We start from the raw sequence: 15,796 nt of genomic DNA, 5'->3' as shown, positions 1-15,796 counted from the left end.
ACCCGGGTCCCCCGCACACCAGGCCGACGCTCTACCGCTGAGCCAACCGGCCAGGGCCACCTTTGCAATTTTTATGGAGGTTTCATCACCAAGGCATGATTGCTCATTGACTCAATTTCCAGCCCTTCTCTGGTTAATGAGGGTTGGAGCTGCAAGTGCCAAGCTTTTAATCATGGCCTGATCTTTCTAGTGACCTGCCCCCATCCAGCAGTCCAGCAAGAGTCACTTTTTTAGCCTGATTAGGCAGTGGTGCAGTGGATAGAACGTCGAACTGGGATACAGAGGACCCAGGTTCGAGACCCCGAGGTTGCCAGCTTGAGCACAGGCTCAACTGGTTTGAGCAAAGCTCACCAGCTTGGACCCAAGGTTGCTGGTTCGAGCAAGGGGTTACTCTGTCTGCTGAAGGCCCGCAGTAAAGGCACATATGAGAAAGCAATCAATGAACAACTAAGGTGTCACAATGAAAAACTGATGATTGATGCTTCTCATCTCTCTCCATTCCTGTCTGTCTGTCTGTCCCTATCTATCCCTCTCTCTGACTCACTTTTTTAAAACAAAAGACACTGCTGCCACCCAGAAAATTTCAAGAGATTTAGGAACTCGGTGTCAGGAACCTGATTCCTGATATTAGAACAAATATTAAAATAAAAGATGTTGGCCTTGACCAGTTGGCTCAGTGGTAGAATGTCAGCCCAGTGTGTGAATGGATGTCCCAGGTTTGATACCCAGTCAGGGCACACAGGAGAGGTGTCCATCTGCTTCTTCACCCCTCCCCCTCTTGCTTCTCTCTCTTCCCCTCCTACAGCCATGTATCAATTGGAGTGAGTTGGCCCTGGGTGCTGAGGATGGCTCCATGGCCTCTGCCTCAGGTGCTAAGTGCTCTGTTGCTGAGCAATGGAGCAACGCCCCAGATGAGCAGAGCATGCCCTCAAGTGAGCTTGCTGGGTGGATCCTGGTCAGGTGCATGTAGGAGTCTGTCTCTGCTTCCCCCTCCTCACACTGAATAAGAAAAAAATAAAATAAAGTAAAAATAAAAGATGTTCTAGTTGCATTTATCACTTAGGAAATTACAAGGGTTTTAGAGACTGTGTGCCCGGAATCAGGGTTAGAAACCAATATATAGATATTTCTATTATTTCACAGTAAGGGAAATTGGTGAACTAAAAATCAGGGTTAATGGGTGATGAGAAGCCAGGAGTGTGAACTAGTTCCCAAAAGGTACTGTACACTTGTCAACATAGGATCTGACTTTACCCCTTGGGTTTTAAGAATCTAATGTAGATGGCTTCCAGTCAAGATGGTGGTATAGGTAAACACTGTGTTCACCTCCTCCCACACCCACATCAAAATTACAACTGTACAACCATAAAGGGTAAAAGGGAGGTCTATGTGGCTTCTTTGCCTCTTTGTGCCTCTAGGACACTGTGCAGGCTACCAGCACCATGAAGATCTGGACTTCAGAGCACATCTTTGACCAGCCATGGGAAACTGTTACAATGACTGCAATGCAGAAATACCCAAATCCTGTGAACCCAAGTGTGGTTGGAGGTGATGTATTGAACAGACATATAGATCCTTCTTCAAAGTTGTACAGCCATGGAGATTGCACAGCACAGAGTGTAAACTGCCTTCCATTGTGAAGTCTCTTATTAGTGTAGCAAAAACCAAAACATATGCAAGAATATTCTGTAGTTGATCCTGTAGAGAAAACAATGGAACTTAAATCTACTAATATTTCATTTACAAGTATGATTTCAATAGATGAAGGACATATGCAAACCACACCCTCAGGGCAAGAAAAAACTGTTTTGACTCAAGAGGCCATAATCACTGTGAAAGGAGTCAGTCTCTGTAGTTACCTACAAAGACTGATGGCAAGTGCAATAACTTCAGATGCTAATAAGGGCTGAGCAGCAGTGGAATGGGTAACACATAAATTCAATGCTGAGACTGGAGAACTGACAGATTTGGTGAGAGGGAGCTTATGAACACCAATGGGGTAACAACATTTGCAGAGATATGATGATGAAAGTTGGTATATAATGGAGAGAGATTCCAAGATGGCCATGAGTAGGTGGACGTTCCAATTGCCACCTCCCAGGACCAAACTGGATTACAAGTTAATTTAAGAACTATCATCTTGGCCTGACCAGGTAGTGGCACAGTGGATAGAGCGTTGGACTGGGATGTGGAAGAACCCAGGTTCGAGACTCCAAGGTCGCCAGCTTGAGCACGTGCTCATCTTGCTTGAGCAAAAAGCTCACCAGCTCAGACCCAAGGTCGCTGGCTTGAGCAAGGGGTTACTCGGTCTGCTGAAGGCCCGTGGTCAAGGCACATATGAGAAAGCAATCAATGAACAACTAAGGTGTCGCAACCAAAAACTGATGATTGATGCTTCTCATCTCTCTCTGTTCCTGTCTGTCTGTCCCTATCTATCTATCTCTCTGTCCCTGTAAAAAAAAAAAAAAAAAAGAACTATCATCTTGAAAAACCAATTTTGGACTAAACAAAGAAGAGTCTATAACCCAGGATCACAGAAGAAGCCACACCGAGACTGGTAGGAAAGATGGACACACAGAAAGGGCTTCCCTGCTCCCAGGAGCGAGCGGCAGCTGAGGGTCCAGAGGGACTCTCACTGTGGGGAGGGTCATACTGAGAGAGGAGGGACCTAAACCTCAGGCCTTGTGCCCCAGCCTAGAGCCCCAGAGCCTAGAAGAGGCACCCACACAGCATTTGGCAATGAAAAGAGCTGAGATTTCTCTCTGTGAGAAAGAGACAGAGCTCTTGGAGATGCAGGCTTCATCTTAAAGGGCCAGTGCAGACAATCTTGTTCACAGCCACTTACCTGGGGCTCCAGTGGAGGAAGACTGAGAGGACTAGAGTTGCATGAGGCAAGTGTGAAGTTGGAGGCTCAGGGAGAGACACTGTGGGGGATGGCCAACAGAACTTCCATGCTGAGTAATTCTCCAATGCTGCAGTGGCCATCTTTCTTGCGTGGAGCAGTCCCCCCTGAGCGGCATCAGCCTGGGGGAAAGCAACTGCCCCACCCTCAGGAGTCTCACCTGCCCCTCTCCTACAGAGATCTGGCTGTTCTGAGAAGATAGCCAGAAAGCAGGGGGACATGTCAGTGACTCAGTATTCTGATGTGGAGGCTGGAGCTCCCCCCACCCTGCCTTGTACACTTTCTCTTGAGTCTATGACTGGTGCTTCCACCTTATGGGAGACTCAGTAGAAACTGTCTGCACTGTGAGAAGACCACACCTCTGGGTCTCAGAGGCTACACCCACCAGACTCTTGGAGCCACACCCAACTGAGGTCTATGAAAAAAGTCTGGACAGACTGACTGGGGCTGAGGGGCGGAGCCACCCCCACATCCTTCCTAATCCCTGAATTGCCACAGGCTCTAGACTCTAGTGGCCAAACCCAATAAGCAGCCAGCAGATAGGCTGTAGGAGGCAGGGCTTAGGGAACCTTGACCTTTTAAGTGGACCTTCCCCCAGGCCCAGTGTGGGTAAAAGCCAGCCTAGGCGTGAAGCTTGGTATTTTCATGTGCACCTGGGACCAGCAGAGGCAGCCACAAACTCTGGATTGCTTGTAGCTTTAAGAAGGTTGCTGAGGGTTAGTCACAGGCAGTGTCTCCCTGTGCCGGGTTCCCTCCAGGGAATCCCAGGGCTGGCACATGCAGTGGCCAGTTGTGGAGAGCATTGGCTCAGGACCTAACAACCTTTGCTAGTGGTGTGTCCTGAGAAAGGGCTCCTCACACCTGGCCCAACTGAGGCAAGTACCGTTTCCTGTGATCAGCACCTGCACAGTGGCTCATGTGCATTGGATAAGGTGGAGCTTCACAGTCAGCCAGCCTGGGTGCTGGATATCCTGCCCCACTGGGCTGGATTCCACAGGGGGAAAGGAGAGAGGCTTGGAACATGGACATTTAAAATGTGGGTCCCTGTGAGCCTATTGTTGGGTCTGGTCAAGGGCCTTAGCCACTTTCTAGGGGGGCACAGTCAGCCCCAGGAGATAACTCTCTCACTCTACCTCCCTGAGATAAAGATTTTACCAGCTGTAAGAACTTCTACAGAGGAGACTGTTGGCTCCACTTAATCTGAACCTGCTGCTCACAATTTGAGTATCCAGCAGTGGCTGAGGGATTAGGCTCTGGAGTAGGGGCCACTTTCCCCATACTGAACTCCTGACCAAGAGACCCTGAAGTAGGGAGTCTCACTAAAGTTGTATTCTCAACCTCAGCTTCCTTAACCCACCAAGCATGCAACCTGTAGAGGGGTTGGTTGGATGAAGCCAGTCTGAGCTCATACTACTAGAGGCAGATTAAGGTCAGTTGAGGCCCTGGGCACAGAAGAAAATCTTGGGCCCCTTGTCATTAGAAAAAAGTGTAAAGTTGGGGGTTTTGCAGAGCCCTTCAGAAGTCCGGGCCCAGCCTGACCAGGCAGTGGCACAGTGGATAGAGCATCAGACTGGGATGCAGAGGACCCAGGTTCAAGACCCCGAGGTCGCCAGCTTGAGCGTGGGCTCATCTGCCTTGAGCAAAAAGCTCACCAGCTTGGACCCAAGGTCTCTGGCGCGAGCAAGGGGTTACTCAGTCTGCTGAAGGCCCATGGTCAAGGCACATATGAGAAAGCAATCAATAAACAACTAAGGTGTCACAATGAAAAACTGATGATTGATTCTTCTCATCTCTCTCCATTCCTGTCTGTCTGTCTCTATCTATCCCTCTCTCTGACTCTCTCTCCATCCCTGTAAAAAAAAAAAGTTGGGGCCAAGGGTGTGCACCCACTGTGCCCTCCATTAAACCCATCTCTGCATACTACAGTCTATCCACAGAAGACTGTGGGAAGACCAGGCAGCTGCAAGAAGATGAAGAGCAGCTGAAAAGTGGAGGCAAATCTTACAGATCTTGGGGCTTATACAGAGCTGCTGACCTCTCTAGGCAAGAGGAACCTGATCCTTATGTACAGGTTGGCCCATTCCACACTACCCAGGCACAGGAAATGCAGACACAAATAGAAAACAGAGCAGTAGCTCCAGAAAGGTAGCCCACATCAGGTAACAAACAATGGCTGATGCCAACCCAAGAAGACCTAGAACCAACACAACAAGAAGTGAGTAGCTGAGAGCATGAACCCTAGATTCAGCTAACTACACAAGCAGCCCACACAAAGGAGGAGTCCAGCAGGCATTAGACACTGTGGAGAATAAATAGGCTCAACAGGACAGACACTGCATAGTGTCTAAGACAATGATCAAGGTTGATCCTTAGAGCCAGCCAACCTGAAGGGGTAACTGCACCTATAAAAAAACTATCTGCATTCAATACTCACATACAATAGGAGGGAAAATACTACCCTCAAGAAGCATTCCTAGAGCAAGAAAACAGGTGGCCTGGAGGTCAGTACCATCAAGTCCATCTTCCTCATAAAGACACCACAACAAATTTCAAAGTCAGACAGCACTACCTAATACAAAGACAAAATGGGCAGACAAAGAAATACAACCCAAATGAATCAATAAGAGAAATCCTCAGAAAAAGAACTAAATGAAATGGAAGTAACTAAATTACTAGACACAGAGTTTAAAATAATGATTTTTAAGATGCTCAAGGAACTTAGAGCAACAATGGATGGTCATAATGAGTTCCTAAATAAAGAGACAGCAAGCATCAAAAAGGACATTGAAATCATAGAAAAAGAACCAGTCAGAAATGACAAATACAATATCAGGAATGATGACTGCACCAGAAGGAATCAACAGCAGGTTGGATGAAGTGGAGGATCAAATCAGTGATTTAGAGGACAAGATAAATATAAGCACAGAAGCAGAGCAGCAAAACAAAAAGAGGCTCAAAAAGACTGAGGAAACTAAGAGACCTCTGTGACAACATGAAAAGAAACAAAATCCACATCACAGGGGTTCCTGAAGGAAAAGAGAACAAACAAGGGATAAAAAATTGGAAGAAATCAGAGCTGAAAATTTTCCTAAACTGATGAAAGAAACAGTCACACAAGTTCAGAAACACAGAGAATTCCATTAAAGAGAAACACAAGGAGACCTATACCAAGACACATTATAATTAAAATGCCAAAAATAAGAGACAAAGAAAGAATACCAAAAGATGCAAGAGAAAAACATTTAATTACCTACAGAGGAGCCCTCATAAGGATGACATCTGACTTCTCAACAGAAACATTTGAGGCCAGAAGGGATTGGCAAGCAATATTCAAAGTAATGCAAAACAAGAACCTAAAACCAAGACTACTTTTCCAGCAAGGCTATCATTTAAAATTTAAGGAGAAATAAAAAGCTTCCCAGACAAAAAAAAGACTCAAGGAATTTATTAAAACCAAACCAGTACTGCAGGAAATGTTAAGGGGCTGGCTATAAAAAGAGCAAAAGAAGTAGAAAAAAAGAGGATTATAGATTTAAAGAATAAATGGCAATAAATAAGTACATATCAATAATAACCTTAAATGTAAATGGATTAAATGATCCAATCAAAAGACATAGGGTAGCTGCATGGATAAGAAAACAGGACCCGTACACATGCTGTCTACAAGAGACCCGCCTCAGAACAAAAAATACACACAGACTGAAAGTGAAGAGGTGGAAAAAACTATTTCATGCCAATGGAAATGAGAAAACAGCAGGGCTAGCAATACTTATATCTGACAAAATAGCCTTTAAAACAAAAACTATAGTAAGGGATAAAGAAGATCACTACATAATGGTAAGGGGAGCAATCCAACAGGAGGATATAACCATTGTAAATATTTATGTGCCTAATATAGGAGCACCTAAATATATATAAAGCAGATTATGATGGACATAAAGGGTGAGATGGACAGCAATACTATAATAGTAGGAGATTTTAGTACCCCACTAACATCAATGGATAGATCTGCCAGATAGGAAATTAACAAAGCAACAGCAGCCTTAAATGACACACTAGATCAACTAGATTTAATAGATATCTTCAAAACTTTCACTCCAAAGCAGCAGGATGTACATTCTTTTCAAGTGCTCATGGTACATTCTCTAGGTCAATTTGTTTAATTGAGACATTAAACAAGTCTCAATAAATTTGAGAAGATTGAAACGATATCAACCATCTTCTCTGATCACAATGGCATAAAACTAGAGATCAACTACAGTAGAAAAACTGAAAAATATTCAAACACTTGGAAACTAAATAGCTTGTTATTGACAAATGGGTTAACAATGAGATCAAAAAAGAAATAAAAATATTCCTTGAAACAAATGAAAATGAACATACAACTCAAAATTTATGGAACACAGCAAGAGCAGTCCTGAGAGGGAAGTTCATAGCATTACAGGCATACCTTAAGAAGCTAGAAAAGGCCCTGGCCGGTTGGCTCAGTGGTAGAGTGTCGGCCTGGTGTGCAGGAGTCCCGGGTTCGATTCCCGGCCAGGGCACACAGGAGAAGCGCCCATCTGCTTCTCCATCCCTCCCCCTCTCCTTCCTCTCTGTCTTTCTTTTCCCCTCCCGCAGCCGAGGCTCCATTGGAGCAAAGTTTGCCCGGGCGCTGAGGATGGCTCCGTGGCCTCTGCCTTAGGCGCTAGAATGGCTCTGATTGCGGCAGAGTGATGCCCCAGATGCGCAGAGCATCGCCCCCTGGTGGGCATGCCGGGTGGATCCCAGTCGGGCGCATGCGGGAGTCTGTCTGTCTCTCCCTGTTTCCAGCTTTAGAAAAATACAAAAAAAAAAAAAAAAAAAACAAGCTAGAAAAAGCTCAAATAAACAATTTAACCTTCATCTAAAAGACCTAGAAAAAGAATAGTAAGTAAAGCCCAGAGGAAGTAGAAGGAAGGAAATAATAAAGATCAGAGCAGAAATAAATTACATAGAGGCTAAAAAAACAATACAGAAGATCAATGAAACCAAGAGCTGGTTCTTTGAAAAGGTAAACAAGATTGATGAACCTTTAACCAGACTCACCAAGAAAAAAAGAGAGGACTTAAGTAAATAAAATTAGCAATGAGAGTGGAGAAGTAACAACTAACACAGCAGAAATAAAAGGGATTGTAAGAAAATAATATAAAAAACCATATGCCAAAAAAATTAGACAACCTAGGTGAAATGGACAAATTCCTTGAAATATATAATCTTTCAAACCAAACTGGAATAATCAGAAAACCTAAACAGACCGATTACAAGAAGTGAGATTGAAACAGTTATCAAAAAACTCCCAACAACCAAATGCCCTGGGCCAGATGGCTTCACAAGTGAATTTTACCAAATAGTCAAAGAAGAATTAACATCTATCCTTCTCAAGCTATTTCAAAAAATTCAAGAGGAGGTAAGACTTATAAACTCCTTTTATGAGGCAAGCATAATCCTCATTCCAAAACCAGATAAAGACACGACAAAGAAAGAAAACTATAGATCAATATCCCTGATGAACCTAGATGTTAAAATTCTCAACAAAATATTAGCAAACCGGATCCAGCAATACATGAAAAAAATCATGCATCATGATCAAGTGGGATTTATTCTGGGGAGGCAAGGCTGGTACAATTTGCAAATCAATCAATATGATTCATCATATAAGCGCAAGGAAGGAGAAAAATTACATAATAATATCAATAGATGCAGAAAAAGCCTTTGATAAAATCCAGCACCCATTTATGATCAAAACTCTCAGCAAAGTGAGAATAAGGGAAGATACCTCAACATGATAAAAGTCATCTATGACAAACCCATAGCCAACATTATAATCAATGGGCAAAAATTAAAAGCAATTCCCTTAAGATGAGCAACAAGACAGGGGTGCCCCCTTTCACTATTTTTTTTTAAGAGAGAAAGGATGTAGAAGAGAAAGAAATGGCAATTGTTGTACTATTTCTCCTTTGTTCTTTCTTTTTTTTTTTTTACAGAGACAGAGAGAGAATCAGAGAGAGGGATAGATAGAGACAGACAGACAGGAACAGAGAGAGATGAGAAGCATCAACCATCGGTTTTTTGTTGTGACACCTTAGTTGTTCATTGATTGCTTTCTCATATGTGCCTTGACTGTGGGCCTTCAGCAGACCGAGTAACCCCTTGCTGGAGCCAGCGACCTTGGCTCCAAGCTGGTGAGCTTTGCTCAGGCCAGATGAGCCTGCGCTCAAGCTGGCAAGCTCGGGGTCTTGAACCTGGGTCCTCTGCATTCCAGTCCGACGCTCTATCCACTGTGCCACACCTGGTCAGGCTCACCATTTTTATTCAACATAGTTCTGAAAGTCCTAGGCACAGCAATCAGACAAGAAGAAGAAATAAACGGCATCCAAATTGGAAAAAAAGGAAGTAAAACTATCATTATTTCTGATGATATGATACTGTACACAGAAAACCCTAAAATCTCAGTCAAAAGACTACAAGACCTAATAAATGAATTCAGCAAAACAGCAGAATATAAAATTAATATTCAGAAATCAGAGGCATTTTTATACACCAACAATGAACTGTCTGAAAGAGAAATTAAGAAAACAATCCCGTTCACTATTGCAAACTTAGCAGGTATAATCCTGAACTCACCTTTTCCCCCTACAAAACTGTTTCTCCTTCTGTGTGTCCTTTCTTAGGGAAGGGCACTACTCAGGTACACATGTTACCAAACTGGAGAACTGGTCATTAGCCTCTATACCCTCCCTTTGGATTCATTATCATCTTGGATGTCACATTCTCTAAGATGATGGTTCTCAGCTAGGAGCAACTTTACCCCTCAAGGGCATTTAGCAATGTCAGGAGACATTTTTGGTGGGCATAACTGGCATCTAGTGGATTGAGGCTAAGAGTTCTGCTAAACATCCTACAATGCACAGGACATCCCTCACCCCGTCCCCTGCCCCACGCACACACAAATTATCTGATCAAAAATGTCAATAGTGCTGAGGTTGAGAAATCTTCCTCTAAAATGTATTCTTCAACTCCTGTTTGAGCTACAAGCCCGTTACTTTGTAGTCCTGTGGTGCATTGTACTTTCCTATATAAAATTTACCACATTTGACTTTAGTTTCTGGCTTAATTATTCCTCTATCCCACCAACAATAGAGCATACAGAGAGCAGGGCAGTGTCCTTTTGTTCAATATTATGGTTTCAGTACCTAGAACAATGACTGGCACACAGAAGTGCTCAACAAAGTCCCTGAGGCCTGCAGGCACTCACTTGCACCAGCTCTGTAATGTGTCCTTAGAAAGGCAAGAAGCCTTGCAGTCCTACTTAGTAAGTGAGATGAGGTGTAGCCCTCCTTCCTCAGCCAGTGCTTTTTATCTGGAATATGATGTGTCAGAAAAGCATCCTGATATCTACAAAGCCTCTGAATCAAGTTTGTTTTATTTTCTCTTCCTGCTCCATCACACCGACTTTCTCCTGCCCAGCCAAGGTCTTGACACCTGCCTGACCTCTCGTGAGCCACCCTCCTTGGGGTATATGTTTTGCTTCCTAACCCTCAGGACTCTGCTGAGAATGGACTGATCTCCCAGAACCATGACATCTGTGTCCATCCCAAGTGTCACATGAACTCTTTCACTAGGTCAATGCTGTTTAGCACAGCTCACCAAGCATTGGCCACAACCCTGCCACTTGAGTACCAGGTGTTGGTTATACTTTCCCAATCTTCATAGAACTTTATTTTCTCCACTCTTCCATTCGCTCAGGTTTGCTCCATGCCCACATCTGGTTGGAAACCAGGAAAGACTTTTCTCCCTCACAAAATCCCTTAGCCATCTTTCAACAGAAGTGCAAGTTACTTCCTCACATAGACCCTAAATTGGGCCCCCGGGAGATCCCATGCATTATCCCTAGTCCTACGCCTCATAATCCAGTGGGTTTGACCATAAGGCAGCCTTGTGCTGGTGAGATGGGCTCAGGGCTGTGTTTTGTAGGTCCTCATGTGGAGAGTCCCAGTGCATACAGCACAAGGGATCACACAGCACAACACAACCTCCTTCTAATTGACACTGCTCTGAATAGTGAAGGATCTGCAAGCTTACTGGATTCCACATTCCCCAAGTGAAAGTGATAGCTCAAAATGTTCAGTTCCTTTCTTATTTATCAAATTCATTTCATATTTCAAATTCCAATAAAAGAAGAAAATTATGTAAAGTTGATATAACTGGATCTTAATGACTCATATTTTCATCCCAGCCATCTCCAGGTGTTCACAAGTGATCCTTCTAAAACTCTAAAACTTTACATTTAATAAAATGTGTATCCAACACTCTGCACTGGGCAGACAGCATTTTGAGTACTTTGCAAGTTTATGGCAGTAAACTTGGGTTAACACTTTGACAAAAAAATAGACTCCAAAGAGCAATAGAAGCAAAAAAGCATCTGAACACATTTTGCATGGAAAAAAGATGCTTTTAATCATGTTTTTTAGATTAAAGAAGAGAACATGAAAACAAGCATAACAGCTTGCATAGGTGTTCAAAGATCTGTCATACGGAAAAAAGGCAGTGAGCTTTGTGCTCCTTCAAAGGCCAAAGCTAGGACAAACTGCTGGACCTTGCAAGAGTACAGGTTGTGACTCAACATAAAGAAAACTTGAAAAAAAAGTGAAGCAGTCTAAAAATAAGACTACCTGGAAATGTAGTGATATTGTCATCACTTGAAAGCTTTTTGCTCCTTCAGAGGCTGAGAGTTGACCTTTTGAGATGTTGTAAAAATAGTCCTTCATTAACTAAAAGATCAAGTTAAATGGTTTTGAACATCCCACCCACCCTGATCTATATTTTCCTAATCTTAAATTATATTGATATTTTAGCCTGACCAGGCGGTGGCACAGTGGATAGAGTGTCAGACTGGGATGCAGAGGACCCAGGTTCGAGACCCCAAGTTCGCCAGCTTGAGCGCAGGCTCATCTGGTTTGAGCAAAGCTCACCAGCTTGGACCCAGGGTCACTGGCTCGAGCAAGAGGTTACTCGGTCTGCTGAAGGCCCACGGTCAAGGCACATATGAGAAAGCAATCAAACAACTAAGGCGTTACAACAAAAAACTGATGATTGATGCTTCTTATCTCTCTCTGTTCCTGTCTGTCTGTCCCTGTCTATCCCTCTCTCTGACTCTCTCTGTGTCTCTGTAAAAAAATTATATTAAAAAAATTTAATCCCGGCCCTGGCCGGTTGGCTCAGCGGTAGAGCGTCGGCCTGGCGTGCGGGGGACCTGGGTTCGATTCCTGGCCAGGGCACATAGGAAAAGCGCCCATTTGCTTCTCCACCCCCCCCCTTCCTCTCTGTCTCTCTCTTCCCCTCCCGCAGCCAAGGCTCCACTGGAGCAAAGATGGCCCGGGCACTGGGGATGGCTCCTTGGCCTCTGCCCCAGGTGCTAGAGTGGCTCTGGTCTCGGCAGAGCGACGCCCCGGAGGGGCAGAGCATCGCCCCCTGGTGGGCGTGCCGGGTGGATCCTGGTCGGGCGCATGCGGGAGTCTGTCTGACTGTCTCTCCCCATTTCCAGCTTCAGAAAAAAAATCCAAAAAAAAAAAAAAATTTAATCCCTACTCCTAATCCTTCTGGCACACACAAAGCACTTTTGCATTTGCATATTTCAGACTGTAGTTGTCTGCAATACAAAGATCAATGTTTGTGTTGATCTCTCTGTGTCTGTGTGCATCTGTATGTGTAAGCATGATCTTTGTAAATAACAAACTTCTCGAGATCAGAAATCATGTTTGAATTTTTTTCCAACAGCATGCAATACTATACCCCTCATGCCAGTACACTAATTTAACAATTATGTCTGACTATAACTGGGACCACATACAAGCCAGGAAAGTTAATCTTCTACTCTGAACAGATAAAGAGATTAAACAAACTTCTTAATCATCTTCATTGTTAGAGCATCCATCCTTAAATTTGAATCTAATTTTATTTCCTCCTATTAAGCCTGCATGTGTAACCTTGTTATTAGTTTTTTAGAAGTTTTTTGTTTGTTTTTTTTTTTAGAGAGGTGAGGGAGAGACAGAGAGAGAGAGAAGAGAGACAGAGAGAGGGGGAGGAGGAGCTGGAAGCATCAACTCCCATATGTGCCTTGACCAGGCAAGCCCAGCGTTTCGAACCGGCGACCTCAGCATTTCCAGGTCGACGCTTTATCCACTGCGCCACCACAGGTCAGGCCTAGTTTTTTAGAAGTTTAATATCACTCTCAAACCTTACTAACACTAAAGCACCCTTCTATCCACCTCCATCTTGCAGTCTTCTTTTCTAACACTCAGCCATTTACTCATCCTGATCCCACTACTTGTACACAGTATCCCATTTCATCCCATTCTGTGAGCATTTAGGGTGATCTTCAAGACTCTTCTATTAAAGACTTAGTATAACCCACCAGTGTGTTCTATTACAAGATCAGAAAGCCAGTTTGAGCCTAGTATGCTCAATTGATATCCAAAGGTTGAATTAAAAAGTTTCTGCCTAGTCCTCCAAGAAGTCTTCCTTGATTTATCTTTAACTCTGACTATCTACTATTATTTGTCTCCTGACTCTGATATATACAATTTACTTTGCATATTAGGGCCATTGGTATCATAGGATTTGAGTTTTGGAAGAGACTTAAAACTTATTTTAAGCCAGCCCTTATACTTTACATAAAGAAACTGAGCCTGACCAGGTGGTGGCATGGTGTATAGAGCATTGGACTGGGTTGTGGAGGACCTAGGTTCAAAACTCTGAGGTTACTAGCTTGAGCATGGACTCATCTGCCTTGTGCACGGGGGCTCACCAGCTTGAGCACAGAGTTCCTGGCTTGAGTGTGGGATGAAACATGACCCCATGGTTGCTGGCTTGAGCCCAAAGGTTGCTGGCTTGCAGCCCAAAGTCGCTGCTTTGAGTCTAAGGTCATTGGCTTGAGCAAGGAGTCACTTGCTCTGCTGTAGCCCCTGAGTCAAAGCACATTTGAGAAGGCAATCAATGAACAATTAAGGAGACTAAGGAGCCCCAATGAAGAACTGATGCTTCTAATCTCTTTCCCTTCCTGTCTGTCTGTCCCTATCTGTCCCTCTCTCTGTCTCTCTGTCTCTGTCACACACACACACACACAAAAAGAAAAAAAACTGAAAGTCTTATCATGATTCCCATAAGTTTATAAAATTGGAGAGTAAGAGGTATTGGTGAGAGTATTTTCTGACATGCTGCATGTATTGGATGGTAAAAGAAAAAAAAAAAAGACTTTATCAGTTATAAAATATGTTCTCATGTGAACTTAACATCTTTATATCCTCAGTCTCAAGACTCAACATATTGGAACTCAGTGCTAATTGCCTTATGGAATAGTTCTAGAGTTTTTTAAATTTTAACTACAAAGACAGAGTACTTTACCCAGTCAGCACTCACCCAGAGATCCAGGAAAGACAACTACTACATTTACTTGCCTCAGTTCTTTGGATTCAAAGACATTGAGACCCATTTGAGAATGGTGGCAGGAGATGTCCCAGGAAGACATGTTCCTCTTTGGTCCCAACTTCATCTGTAGGATTGATGGCTGGGATCAGAGCTCCTTCCTGGAGAATTCATGATTGCACATGGTTTCTTCCCTAAGCCCAGGCCTTAGGAGGTAGGGTCTTCCTCCTACCACGGCCCTGCTCACTCACCCTAACTAATTCAGACCAGTTGTATTATCAAACCATCTGTTGACCCCAAGGTTGTACACATCAGTTCAGCTCTGGAGATACTGTCAAGGTTTCCTTAGAACAATGGAGGGAGAATTTGACCAGGTGAGGACTTGGAGACCTCTGGGCCCCAAGGTAGCAGTTATAATCAACTGGCATTCCAGGATGTGCCTTACAGTCTTCAGTTCCCTTTATTTTTCTTACTCTGCTCCAACCAAATAGATCTACCCTGAGTCCTCAGAGTCCACCTCCTCACTTGGCTCATGTGACTCTCTGTATTCCCCATATTTCCCCTGCTTTGACCCAAATCCTACCTGCTCTTTACCAACCAGACCAAGTTCCATGTCTCACCTGAAGTTTTACTGTGTACTGTGTTCACCACACACTCCAGACCTCTTCCTTCCTTACCTCCTCAAAGAATGTTCATGTTATCATTTGTGTGTATTGTTAACTCTGTGAAAGAAGATACCTATTCAGAAGGGCTCCTGGTGGGTAACTGGGCTCAAATTTAAAAAACAAAGAGAGCTTAGCAGCCATTTCTTTTTTTTTTTTTATAATTTTATTTTTTTAATGGGGTGACATCAATAAATCAGGATACATATATTCAAAGATAACAAGTCCAGGTTATCTTGTCGTTCAATTATGTTGCATACTCACCACCCAAAGTCAGATTGTCCTCTGTCACCTTCTATCTTGTTTTCTTTGTGCCCCTCCCCACCCCATATCCCTCTCCCATTCCCCCCTACCCCCCGTAACCACCACCCTCTTATCAATGTCTCTTAGTTTCACTATTATGTCCCACCTACGTATGGAATAATACAGTTCCTGTTTTTTTCTGATTTACTTATTTCGCTTCGTATCATGTTATCAAGATCCCACCATTTTGCTGTAAATGTTCCAATGTCATCATTTCTTATGGCTAAGTACTATTCCATAGTGTATATGTGCCACATCTTCTTTATCCAGTCATCTATTGATGGGATTTTTGGTTGTTTCCATGTCCTGGCCACTGTGAACAATGCTGCAATAAACATGGGGCTGCATGTGTCTTTACGTATCAATGTTTCTGAGTTTTGGGGATATATACCCAGTAGAGGGATTGCTGGGTCATAAGGTAGTTCTATTTGCAGTTTTTTGAGGAACCACCATACTTTCTTCCATAATGGTTGTACTACTTTAC

At 43.6% G+C, this 15,796-nt stretch overlaps 1 pseudogene; it reads left to right on the top strand.

Moving 5' to 3' along the window:
* The first annotated feature begins 1,442 nt into the window (after nucleotides 1-1,442).
* Nucleotides 1,443-11,541, top strand: LOC136335580 (PRELI domain containing protein 3B pseudogene; annotated as a pseudogene).
* The last annotated feature ends 4,255 nt before the right edge of the window (nucleotides 11,542-15,796 follow it).

This window comes from Saccopteryx bilineata, chromosome 4 (genome assembly GCF_036850765.1).
Source record: "Saccopteryx bilineata isolate mSacBil1 chromosome 4, mSacBil1_pri_phased_curated, whole genome shotgun sequence".
NCBI classification, from domain to species: Eukaryota; Metazoa; Chordata; class Mammalia; order Chiroptera; family Emballonuridae; genus Saccopteryx; species Saccopteryx bilineata.
This window is presented reverse-complemented; position numbering and strand designations above follow the sequence as displayed.